At 38.3% G+C, this 12,174-nt stretch overlaps 1 pseudogene; it reads left to right on the plus strand.

Annotated features, from left to right (window-relative positions):
• The first annotated feature begins 9,693 nt into the window (after window positions 1-9,693).
• LOC109457263 (developmentally-regulated GTP-binding protein 1) lies at window positions 9,694-10,841 on the plus strand (annotated as a pseudogene).
• Window positions 10,842-12,174: the final 1,333 nt, after the last annotated feature.

Genomic DNA, 12,174 nt, shown 5'->3' on the forward strand with positions numbered 1-12,174 from the left:
GCAAAAGTAACTGCAGTTTAAAAGGTTAAAAAAATTACAAAACCCACAATTAACTTTTGCACCAACCTAGTATTTACTTACATTGACTGTAGAACTTAAACACTTGAACAAGGATAGTTTTGAGACTGAAAGGAGGCATTACTAATAATTACACTAGGACAATAGGTCTAAACTAGGGCTGTTTAGGTGTATAGTTTGGCTTTTGCTGCACAGCATACCACCCATTGGATTTCAGCAATATTCATTTAGCTCATGATTCTGAGTCTGTCAGGAGCATTTTGTGGTCTGGGCCTGCTTAGCTTACTTCCTCTGGGCTCACAGACAGAATGAAGAAGGCCAGTTGGTGGCTGAATGACCTAGGATGGCCTCTGGGTCTCTCTAAACTCACATGTCAGGCTGTTATCAGCCAGGGCATGGAAGCAAATGTGCCACTGGCCTCGCGTTATCTACCAGGATGGCTCACCCATATGGTGGCAACGGGGTTGTACATGCAAAAAGGTTGAAACTCAAAGCTCCTTAAGGCTCATAACTCACGTGACTTGTCGTGCATCATTTCTATTATATCCATTGTATCAAAGAAGGACACAAGGCCAGCCCCAGACGTAAGGGTAAGGAACCAGACTCTGTTATTTGGTGAGAGTTATTACCAAGTATTGTAGCCATTTTGCACTCTACACCACTAGACACGCTGGAATGTATGATCACCCTGCATTTACTGAAATGAGGAATACTAACGAAAGTACAGCTTGTTTCCTGGTACCACAAAACAAAGGCAACACTACTGCCCTCTAACTTCAAACACTGGTCTTAGAATGTTGTAAACATCTCCCTTTGGAAGCAATACGAGGACTTCAAAAGACTAAAGAGCTAACAGTCTGGGAGGTTGTGTAAGACGGACCCTCTGTGTTAGAATAATCCTTTAAACCCTCCCTAAACCACCCATAATCTCAGAATGAAGATTTCTTTAAAGGTGCTTCTTTAAAGCACCTTCTTTAAGTCTTCATTCTGAGATTATGGGTGGTTTAAAGCAGGTGCTTAAATCAGGTCTATTCACCGAGTATATTGGTCAAGTGTAGAAGATATTTGCCCATTCCTGGTTCCATGTCTCCTGGTCTCTCATGCTGCCTCTGGGGCAAAACACTCCCACTCAGCCCTAGGATTCTTACCCCTGGGGGGATGTATTGATGGCAGTTGCAAAATTAATAACCATAACTGGGCCGTTAATAATCTTCCTGTAGCTTTGCCACGTTTTCTCTCTAAGGAATTCAAAAGAGTCAGGATGAAACACAGCGTTAGAGCAATAGAAAGGCTGTGCCAACCCCACGGGGTCTCATAACCAGAGATGTTCTTCACTTTAGCTCTCTTCTGATACTCCACCTCCTCCTGCCTAGAGTCTAAGATCTCCATCGTCCTCATTGTGACCAGATCCCCACCTCTTCATGCACCTACTCAGCTCCCAATGGACCAAGGTTGTACAGAAGCCTTTGTTTTAAGGAGCATCCCAGAGTATCCTGATGCGCTGCCAGGTTTGGGAACCACTGATGGTATTGACAAGTTTATAGTTGAATCTATATTCTTCACTTAATCTTGCTCCAAATCACATTTATGTTTTCTTGGGACTAAAGAAATCATGCTGTATAAATCGTTTTCTAAGACAAGTCATTCTTTTAATTTCTTTGAAATACTTTTACTAGAAAAAGAAAATGTTGTGTTACTAAACAGAACCCTGCTTCTAGTGGTATACTTCTCAAATTTCAGACATCTGGTTCCTGTAAATTAGATCAGTTTCTTAGGGATATGGCTGGCAGAGGCCACTTTTATGTGGTGAATCTTCAAGACTGGTATATCATTCTCCTAAAAATAATGCTGATAGGTATAAAAATAAATATTAGCAACCACAGAGCACACAGGGAAAAAAATCATGCTTAATCACACATAAAATAATGGAGAGCAGAATCAGTGCAAAAAGCAAGATTTGCTATTTCTTTCATTTGTGTACAACAAACACTGTTAAAGTAATAACAATCACAATGGCTTTCATCGAGTGCTGCACTATAGCCTCCATGAGACTTTTCTCTAAGCATGCGACATGCATTAGCCTACTTAATCTTCACAAAATCATGAGGTAAGAGTACTACCCCTAATTTAAAGATACAGAATCCAGAACTTAAGCATGTTAAGTAACTTGTCCAAGTCACAAAGCTGGTAACTGACAGAGCTAGAATGGGACCAGGTCATCATACCCCAAAACCCATAAATTCAACCATTACTACAACCTGCCATAGAGTGAAATGACTAGGGGTGGAGCGAAAGCAGAGAGGGTGACACTATCTGAAAACATGGCCGTGATTTCTCAACATACGCTTGGCTTAGCAATAAGTACAAATTTGACTTCCAAAGTTGAGGTTCTCCCAAATCCAATGATCAACCCATACATAATTCAGGTAAGTATATAACTACATATTCCCAAGGGAAATGCAGGCATCATATGTTCTTTCACTATGTTCACCTTCCAGTCCTTTATACTTAAGAAAATGTTAAGCTGAAATGTGAGTGCTTTTTTATGGGGAGTATTGCTTGTTTTTGTTTCTATCCTATTCGTATCTGTCAATGAGATCACAATTTCTTTGGTGCTTGAACAATAAAAACAGAATTCAGGGGCTTCCCAGCAAATGAACAGAAGTCACTGGTGGAAATTAATCAAGTGCAACTCAATGTGTCCCATTCAAGGGGATAAAGAGAAGTCAGTGCAAGTCCTCCTCTCCTGTATACCATTATATGGGACTTCCTGCAAAAAATAGAACATTGCACCAATTTGCCAAGTACTTCAGGAATTTTCACAACGAGTAAAAGCGAATGTCAGCCATAGATGGAGTATCCCTAGGAATAATTTTGTATGAAGGTAATTCATGTCACAGGGGATAGTAAATTGTGCAGATCATCTGAACATAGTTTGCAATGTGAATTTTTGCTGAAAAGGCTTTCCAGGTGATTAGTGAAGACTTCTAAATATATCATATGTTCATATATCTCTACTATTTTTTGCTTCTGTTATTATTTGTCTTCTAAATGGGAATTTGTTTTTGTTTTTAATTTCCACAGTAAATGCTTTAAGTGGTTTATTAGATATATTCTAAAGAGATACTGTTTCCAGTAAATGGAATATTTAAATATCTATAATGTATCTTTATTGTCTCCTGAATGTTATATGCAGAGTTTCTCTGCTATTATGTATGATTTTGATTGAATTATATTAAAGAACTGCCTAAGTTCATTTTAGGTATAGTTTAACAAGTCAAATTTAATAATTTTTTGGATACCATAAAATTCCTCTATGATTTATTACCACATGCTGAGTCCAGTGGTTTGAATGTATCCAAAAGAAAGTCAAGAGAATAGACCTATATATCATCTGGTAATATGCTCCTAATTCCATAACCCCTCTTACCTCCTTCTGTTTTCAAGACCAAAGAATCATCTGGCCCAAATATCAAGCTTGTAGAGACATGTGCCCATGTTTTAGCAAAGTAAAGGACGGTGAAGTTTTCTCATATAACAGACCTCCTGAAAGAGTGCAAGATAAATCTGAGAGTGAGAGGGGAGGGCCACACCTGAGGTTTTCATGATAGGAAAATTATATGGATCATAACAAAACTGGTAGAGGACTTGCTTTTCCCTCAAATATTCCATTGTAATTACTTCCTCATAATTGCTGGTAGGTAAAAAAAAAAGGAAATATATCTTTTGCCTTCAAACAATTTAGTAAAATATTGGAGGGTTTTCAGGTATATCAGAAACCCATCTTAAAAGATGTACATAAGAGGAAGATATACAGTCAGCCTGTCTTAAAAAAAAAAATCCTAAAAATTCCCTTTGTGGGGCTCAATGACTGAGACGAGCTGCCTGTCTACCTTAATCAAATTATGTAAGAAATGACCAAATGTCTATTTTGTGCTGTGTGGAGACACACTGACAAGCAGAGCTAGGGAGTTTTATGAGGAGACTGAATTACGACACACATCATCTCAGATACGATTCCTTCATTTTGAGACAATCATTGCCAAACTTAGTTCAGCTGTGCTGGTTAACAAAGACTGGGAATTCAGAAAATCAGGCTGTTACAAAAGGTATTCTAAAGAGTCGTCTGCGTGGGAATACACTACCCACACAGTGTATTGTTGGGGCTTTCAGCACATGACAGAGACTTGCAGATTTTGTAGGGACAAGACTTTAACTGATACCCAGCTAGACCTCCCATGAAGTGTAGAGTTCCTCTAAACGTCCTGACACCTGGGATACACAACCTCAGAGAAGGACTCTTACTACATTCTTTGCCTGTCCTTTCAATTTTTGAATAGTAGATTTTAATTGGAAGTATTGTCTTCAATTGAGCCAAATCTGTCTCTTTGAAGGTTTATTGTTTAATTCTTGGTCTCTGAATTTAGCCATATGAATTCTAATCCCACTTCTTTATACCTGTATCTGTTATGCTTTTTTTGTGTGTGTGTGTGTTTTGTTTTGTTTTTTATTTTCTAACACAACAGAACTCCCTGCTGTTTCTACTGCTTCTACTGTCCCTGAAAGAACCCTGTTTCGGACCTCATTACTATCACAGTCCGTCTCTTCTGGGAGAAATCCAATTGCTGTGTTTCTTTAACTGTGGTACCTCAAAATGTCATTGATTCAGTGTGTCATATAGTAGGACTATTGTCTCTGGTCCTCGGAACTCAGAAATTTTGTAAGTGCTACCTAAGTGTGCATTACCATTTTGGCAGTTGTAGGACACTGCTGACTGTTTTTGAACTTGTAATCAACTAAAACACCAGTCTTTTTTCGTATAAAGAGCTATTGAGCCAGGTTGCTCTATATTTTGTATTTCATCCATTAATTTAAGTCCAAATTTGTTCCATCCTTATTGAACAAATAATCGATATCTAGTAGTAGAAAATTTAGAAAATACAGCAAGATAAGCAAGATGAGCAAAAATAAAAGGTATAAATCATCCCTGCGTTCCAAACATTTGAAGACAACTGCCATTTACATTTTAGTAAATACTTTATCAACCACTTTTTCTATGTATGCCTATGCTGAATGTGAGCTATTTATGTGCATTTTTGTGCACGTACACACACACACACACACACAAAATGTAATTACATATACTCTTATGATCACCCCTTTTTCTAAGTTGCACTCTGTAACTGTCTAAGTGTTTCTAAGATACATATTTATTCATCTATATTTTCATTCATAATGGCTTCACAATATTCCAGTTTTGGATGAAACATCGTTCCACGTACTATGGCTATGTAACAAAAGCCACCTCAAAACATCATGACTTAAAAGAACAATATTTCTTTTGCTCACAACTCTGCAGTTTGGAAAAACTCAACAACTTGTCTCTGCTCTGCTAAGAATCAGCAATAGTGGCTCAAATGCTGGAAGGCTGGAATGAAATGAAATCTCATTCGACCTTACATGACGAGTAGATGCTGGCTGTCAGCAAGACGTCAGCTAGAGTTTTCTGCTAGACACCGACAGGTAACCTTGCCCTGTGGTCTGGGCTTCCTCACAACAAGCTCTGTCTCAAGGGAGAAAAATCCCAGGAGAGGAAGAGCCCGGTGGATAGTCCTATTGCCTTTGAAAGTCACCCAACTTCACTGTCATCAGATTCATTCCAAAGAGGGGGCCACAGAGTCCTGCCCAGGTTCAGAAGGAAGGAAAAGAGATTCAGGCTGTAAATGGCGGAGTGACTGACAAGGCTCAGAAACAACTTACATTTATCTTAGGAAATCATTACCACCACAGCCACAATTCATTTAACCTACTGAACACTTTTTAAATGTCCACCATTATAAAAAATGCTGCAAAAACAATTCTCAACTACACCTTTGTGAGAATTTATGCAATCATTTCCCTAGGATACATTCTGAAAACAGTTATTAATGAATCCAAGTTTATGCACATTTTTAAGGCTTTTGATAGATATTGGCTAATTGACATTCAGAACACGATAGTAATGTAGATCCCAACCATCAGTATATGAATATTTCCTAACCCCTGTTCAAACACTGGGTATTATCAGACTTCTTAGTATTAGCTGATGATATATTATTGTTATTTAAATTTAAATTTATTTGATTACTAGTATGTTGACTATTTTACATGTCTAATGGTTATGTTTATTGTTCTGAGAAATTCCTTTTTTCTTGGCCTTTGATCGCTTTTCCTTTTGATCTCTCTTTGGAGAATTTTTAATGTATTAATGACATTAAAATTTGTCATCTATATTGCAATGCTTTTCCCAATTTGTTATTTGTCTTTAATACTCTTATATATGTGAAGTTCTTATATTTTCCTGCATTCAGAAGAATATTCATTTCTTAATAATGGTTTATTTGAAGTCTTTTTAAAGACTCATACGTTACACAAAATTTCATCTGTATTTTCTTCTAATATATTTTTAAGATTTAATTTTTATATAAAATCTTTAATAAATCTGAAATTTGGGTGTATAGGAAGAAGTAAAAAAGAACATTTTTTCTAATTAATTATCTTTTTCTTGGAAACTATTTAATAATCCATTTTCTCCTACTATTTTAAATGCCATATTTATTGCACACCAAATACATGCATATATTAGCTCTTAATTTTTTATTTTCTATATTATTTCATTTATCTGTCTATGCCAATCTATTTGCCGAGCTATTCTTCTACCTATTTATCAATGTATTCTTATTACAATATTCTAGATATTGATGCTCAATGGAAATGATATGTAAGCTTTCTTGTTTCTTCAAGTCATTTGAGAGTCTCATGGTAGTTTTAGGTTCTCTACCTAGAAAAATGAAGTACGAGTATGCACATAAACAGAATTGTTTTTATTCAATTTCCTATAATTACCTCTCTCTGAGACCCATCTAAGGGTTTCATTTTTGCATATACCTCATGAATTTAACTCCTGAGTATTTTATTATTTAGACTGTTCTTACGAATGAGTTCTCTTTTCTGTTTTATTTTCTGTTTTATTTGCTTGTTGATAACATATGGGGAAGTTGTTGACTTTCTTAAACATTTCTTTTTTTTTATCAAGCCACCTTTTTGAGTTCTTTCAAATTCATTGCTTTCATTTAAAATCTTTTGTGTGTTCTACATAGACAATCAAATCATCTGCACTGAATATAATATTGCCTTTCCCAGTATTTAAATATGATATATACCATGTTAGAATATTTAAAACATACATCCTGGTTAGAATATCTAAAACAATGCTTGATAATAATGGAAATACATACCTCTATTTTTATTTTTTTCATGCATGAGTTTATGAAAATGCAACTAGAGTTTCACCTGGCTACATGTACAAGATAAAAATTCTTTACTGTGTTCAATTTCCTTCTGTTCTTCATCAGTTTTTCTTCTATTCCATTTATTAACCATAAATGCCTTTGCAAACTTTTAGATATAATTCACTTACATAAAATTCACCCATTTCAAGTGTACAATTTAGTGGCTTTTAGTATATTCTAAAAGTTATGCAACCATTACCGTTATCTAACTCCAAAATATTTCAGCACTCCAAAAAGAAACCAAACATTTGTATTCACTCCCAATTCCCGCTTCCCCCTGGCCCTGGTAGGCACTAATCTACTTTTCTCTCTTTATGAATTTGGCTATTCTGGACACTTCATATAAATACTTTTTATTGAATTCAACTCATTATTTCCAACTCTAGAGATATTTTGGAATACCGATTTTATTCCAGATTGTGTTAGCTGTTAATTTTGTACTGCTAAATGAATGTTGATCAGTTTTATAAGTATGCCTCTATGTCTTAAGTCATTGATAAATTTCAAACAGAAATGTGCCAATTATTTGTGCAACTTCTATGTAGGATTCTTCTGCTACATTGGTATAACAAGCTAAAAATATACCCATCTTTATAATCGTCTTGTTGGCACATCTTTATTTTGCCTTAGAGTATATCCTAAAAAAACATTAAGTGATTAGCTAAAAGCATGACACATTGTGATACACTGTTTCTGCTATACCAGCCAAACCCTGTCAAATGCTGAAAAGGTTTTTGTTTTTTTTTGACAAAGTTTATTCTAAGTCATCACATACTAATTCTTACTAATCAATATACCCTTTTCTGTATGTGAGTAAACCATTTCACAAGCAAAAAACATCCAGACTCTGCTCTAGCATTAACTAAAAACCTAATGACCCACAATTTTCAGAACACAACCTTTTTAAAAAGTCAAATTGTTAGTTTTCCTTAACTCTAAATTCTGTAACCTTTTATTTTCCATAATACCTCAGAAATTATAGACAATGTGACAACTGCTAAATCTCCACATTAGTGTCTGCTTTATAAACATACAGCCTGGATGGAGAAATGGTGAAAGGGACAACAGCATAATTCACATTAATCTGCCAAAGTCCTAGTGGTTCTTGAGCCACAATTTATGGAACCCTCCGTACTGAATTTTATTATAACCAAAAATTCAATTTATCATTCCTCCCCCAAGCATTTGATCACTTATTTTTAATCGTTTGATAAAGTATCATGAAAAACGAAGAGTCATGGACTCTGACAGGAGAGCCCAAGGAAGAGTCCCACAGAGCACGCGGGGTCTTTAGGGCCCCTTCCCTGCAGACACAGCCTGATGACCTACTTCAAGGCCAGAGTTGGACCTGGCCACCCGTACAGGGCAGGAAGGGGGGACGGAGGTGTCTGTGCCCACCCAAGCTCCTCTCACAGCCCTGCCCACCCCCTCAGCCCACCAGCACTGTCAGCTGCGTCCTTGCGTTCAGACAGAGCTGGCTCCCCACCAAGGTGCGGCCACAGCCTAAGAAGCCACCCATCCTCTGGAATCTGTCTCTTTCAAATACCCACTTGTAAAAGAACTTACCCTCCCCAGCCCACGGAAGCTCTGGCCCCCGCGAATGTGTGCATACATATGTGTACATGGTAGAAGCGAAACAAAAACTAAAGTCACTTACGTAGGGACCAAAATGGACTTGGCCAAAGCAGGCATATTAAAAGAAAAACAAAACGTAAGCTTACCTAAGTTGCAGAAATGTACAGCTCTTCTCAGAATTCGGCACAATATGTCACCCAGTCTCCAAACACGTAGTCGGTTCACAGCAGCCCCAGACTCGTGGTTCCTTTGACTCAGCGATCCTGATCCAAATAAGAAGACCTCTAGGCAACCAATCAGCTGAAACAGCCAAAGCACTTCCGCATTTACCCAATTGAAAACCCCGTAGTCTGTTAGCAACTCAAACTCATTGCTTCTGTGCCTTGAGTTTCCCGCCTGGCAGCTGGAAACCCTTGCGATAAACTCTTCCTTCTGCTCTGTTTTACTGTGTGCAGTTTAGCCGACAGTACATACCTGTATGCACACAGGGGCCTGCACAGAGGTCCATGCTGAACAACGCAGCACATGCCCGAGTAAAGAAATAAAGGACAAAATAATAATAATAATAAGGTTGGCTGAGGGAGAAGAGACTGCGCCACGCTGAAGTCCTGGAAAAAGCCTCAGGCAGAACTGTCTCCCGAGAAGTAGGAAGTAATGCGCTTGCGCACTGCAGTAGCGCCTGGTGGCAGATCCACCACAGGTGTGTGATGCTAGACAGTCAGTGTGGAGGCCTTCGCACTTCTCAGCCTCTATCCCAGTACTTGCCACCATGAGCAGCACCTTAGCCAAGATGGCAGGGATTGAAGTGGAGATGGCTCAGACTCAAAAGGACACGGCCACAGTGCACCACCTCGAGGTACTTAAGGCTCTCCTTGCTGAGGTTGTCGGAGAACACATGACCCCACAAGCTGGTGGTGGTGGTGGTGGTGCTGGTGGTCGTGGTCATGGTGGTCATGGTCATGGTGGTGGTCCAGCAGTAGGGTTTGATATGGCCAAGACAGGTGATACTCGAATTGGGTTTGTGGATTTTCATCTGTGGGGAAGTCAGTACTGCTCAGTAACCTGGCAGGAGTCAATTCCCATGTGGCAGCCTGTGATTTCTCTACACTGACTACTGTGCCTGGTATCATCAGATACAAAGGTACCAAGATCCAGCTCCTGGATCTCCCTGGTTATCAGTGAGGGGGCCAAGGATGGGAAAGGTAGAGGCTGTAAAGTCATTGCATTGGCCCGAATGTGTAACTTGATCCTGATTGTTCTGAAACCCTTAGGACATCAGAAGATCATCCAAAATGACCTGGAAGGCTTTGGCACTTGCTTGAACAGCAAACCCCCTAACATTGGCTGTAAGAAGAAGGATAAGGGAGACATTAATCTCACAGCCACTTGCCCTCACAGTGAGCTGGACCCTGAAACTGAAGAGTATTCTGGCTGAATACAAAATTCACATTGCTCATGTAACTCTGTGTCTTGATGCCACATCGTATGACCTCATTGATGGATGTGGTGGCAGAAAACATTTTATATCCCCAGTATCTGTGTGTTAAATAAGATTGACAGATCTTCATTAAGGAATTGGATAGCACCTATGAGGTGTCTCACTATTAACCTATCTCTGTCCATCACCACTGGAATTTTGATGACCTGATGAAAAACACAGGGACTATCTGGGACTATCTGAAACTCCTGAGGATTTATACCAAATCTACAGGCTAGTTGCTAGATTACACATCTCCAGTGGTGCTACCTTACCCTAGGACCACTGTAGAGGATTTCTGCATGAAGATTCACAAACATATCATCAAAGAATTTTATTGTGCTCTGGTCTGATGTCTCTCTGTGAAACAGAATTCTCAAAAAGTGGGAAAAGACCATCTGTTGAAGGACTAGGATGTCATTCAGATTGTGAAGAAGTGAAACCTTCCCCTTTCCTCATCTGCCAGCCCAACCACAGCAGCTTTCTCCATGACCAGGCACCCTACTATCCCAAGCCCGTTCTGGCTTTGGCAGCCACTGGATTGAAATTCAAGGGAGGGAGATGGGGGCACCCAAACTGGAATTCCACCTTTCTTATCTTGGTGTCACCTTGTATATAGAGCTACACAAAGGACCTGGTAGAAAAAAAGTATGGCCACATTGGGTAAAGCTTTCACAGATAGCGATTTGGGGATTCATAATTAAGATGGTTATAGGATCATAAACATTTTTGAAATCTTGTTCAGGGCATGCATATGCAAATCTGCAAATATGTAAACAGAGACACCTTTACCTAAGGTGAGACTAATGAATGTTTAATGAAGTTTTGAGTGACATAACCTTCCAGTGACATTGCTGTCTCTGATTTTAATGCTTGCATAATGGACACATCAGCCATTAATTTCTTAAGCTTTTAAATTTCATCATTTAATTAATGGGAAATAAAGACAAACCTGGATATATATTCTATTACTGACAAAACTGACAAAATATGGTAACTACCAAAGACAAAAATAGTTTGTGAAAGCTCAGATAAGGCCAACTTTGTTGATTTTTTAAAATACCTATAGTTACAAAAATATATTAAGGTCAATATAAGCTTGATGGCAACCCAAATATTCCATGTTTGATTTATGTATATGCTGGATAGTAACTGCTACAAAACAGAAGGAAAGGTAAATCCTTAAAATATTCAATTCTAGCATATGCCCATGACCTTTTGTGCCTTGTGCCACATAATGAATTATTCATAGAACATTGGTAACAATGTGACGTCCAGTCTATACACAGTGGATCAAATCGTTGAGCTGTGAGATGGAAGACTGTAAGTCTCATTTGGCTCTGCCATTACCTATATGACCCTGTCCAATTGATTCATTCAATGAAATTTTAGGAAACTTCTGCCATGTGCTATGTACTCTGCCAAGCAGTGGGATATAGCAGTTAAGACGATGTCCCTGACTTCTTAAAGCTTGCAGTCTAGTCAATTCAACCTCTATTCAAGTAATTTACCTTCTAGTCAAGGCATATATTGTCTATAGTCTCAAGTGTTCTCCTTTATGAAATGAAGGAATTGGATATTTATAATATTGTATCAAAGACTCCAAAGTCTTCATCAATAAAACATGTGTTTTCACTCATGTTCTCTGTAATGATTGTAGGTTGTCCTGAGTTATGCATACCATGTTGCAAGATCCCTATATGGTCACTAGCATCTATTCCTTGAGCCCACTGGCATTTTTGTTATATGGTATGTCACATACTATCACCATAC

This window comes from Rhinolophus sinicus, linkage group LG11 (assembly GCF_036562045.2).
Source record: "Rhinolophus sinicus isolate RSC01 linkage group LG11, ASM3656204v1, whole genome shotgun sequence".
NCBI classification, from domain to species: domain Eukaryota; kingdom Metazoa; phylum Chordata; class Mammalia; order Chiroptera; family Rhinolophidae; genus Rhinolophus; species Rhinolophus sinicus.